The following is a 1,511-nucleotide window of genomic DNA, read 5'->3' as shown; positions in this document are numbered from 1 at the left end:
TAATAAGTTGTCTCCTTCCAGGACCTGATCAATGATAAGGAGTATTTAATAAGTTGTCTCCTTCCAGGACCTGATCAATGATAAGGAGTATTTGTCATCAGAGGCCAGAACAGTGCTGCTGACGGGAAAGGTAAGGACCTCACCTGTTATAATACCTGTTATAGTACCTGTTATAATACCTGTTATAATACCTGTTATAATACCTGTTATAATACCTGTTATAGTACCTGTTATAGTACCTGTTATAATACCTGTTATAGTACCTGTTATAGTACCTGTTATAGTACCTGTTATAATACCTGTTATAGTACCTGTTATAGTACCTGTTATAATACCTGTTATAGTACCTGTTATAGTACCTGTTATAATACCTGTTATAGTACCTGTTATAATACCTGTTATAATACCTGTTATAGTACCTGTTATAGTACCTGTTATAGTACCTGTTATAGTACCTGTTATAATACCTGTTATAGTACCTGTTATAATACCTGTTATAGTACCTGTTATAATACCTGTTATAATACCTGTTATAATACCTGTTATAGTACCTGTTATAATACCTGTTATAGTACCTGTTATATTTAGGTACCTGTTATAATACCTGTTTATATCTGTTATAATACCTGTTATAATACCTGTTATAGTACCTGTTATAGTACCTGTTATAATACCTGTTATAATACCTGTTATAATACCTGTTATAGTACCTGTTATAATACCTGTTATATATACCTGTTATAATACCTGTTATAATACCCGTTATAATACCTGTTATAGTACCTGTTATCTATCTGCTATAGTACCTGTTATAATACCTGTTATAGTACCTGTTATAATACCTGTTATAATACCTGTTATAATACCTGTTATCATATCTGTTACCTGTTATAATACCTGTTATAATACCTGTTATAATACCTGTTATAATACCTGTTATAATACCTGTTATAATACCTGTTATAGTACCTGTTATAGTACCTGTTATAATACCTGTTATAATACCTGTTATAGTACCTGTTATAGTACCTGTTATAGTACCTGTTATAATACCTGTTATAATACCTGTTATAGTACCTGTTATAATACCTGTTATAGTACCTGTTATAGTACCTGTTATAATACCTGTTATAGTACCTGTTATAATACCTGTTATAGTACCTGTTATAGTACCTGTTATAATACCTGTTATAATACCTGTTATAAGTACCTGTTATAGTACCTGTTATAGTACCTGTTATAATACCTGTTATAGTTATAATACCTGTTATAGTACCTGTTATAATACCTGATATAGTACCTGTTATAGTACCTGTTATACTAAAGTACCTGTTATAGTACCTGTTATAATACCTGTTATAATACCTGTTATAATACCTGTTATATAGTACCTGTTATAGTACCTGTTATAATACCTGTTATAGTACCTGTTATAGTACCTGTTATAATACCTGATATAATACCTGTTATAATACCTGTTATAGTACCTGTTATAATACCTGTTATAATAC

The 1,511-nt window shown here is 30.1% G+C and overlaps 1 long non-coding RNA gene across 1 annotated transcript; it reads right to left on the bottom strand.

Moving 5' to 3' along the window:
* Positions 1-377: 377 nt before the first annotated feature.
* LOC127917247 (uncharacterized) lies at positions 378-711 on the bottom strand. Its single transcript, XR_008097052.1, has 3 exons — positions 675-711; positions 504-563; positions 378-431 (listed from the first exon to the last, which is right to left on the bottom strand). It is a non-coding gene; the product is annotated as an uncharacterized LOC127917247 (long non-coding RNA).
* Positions 712-1,511: the final 800 nt, after the last annotated feature.

This window comes from Oncorhynchus keta, unplaced genomic scaffold (assembly GCF_023373465.1).
Source record: "Oncorhynchus keta strain PuntledgeMale-10-30-2019 unplaced genomic scaffold, Oket_V2 Un_contig_11114_pilon_pilon, whole genome shotgun sequence".
Taxonomy (NCBI): Eukaryota; Metazoa; Chordata; class Actinopteri; order Salmoniformes; family Salmonidae; genus Oncorhynchus; species Oncorhynchus keta.
Note: the sequence above shows the minus strand (reverse complement) of the source record. Positions and strands in the feature narration are given on the sequence as shown.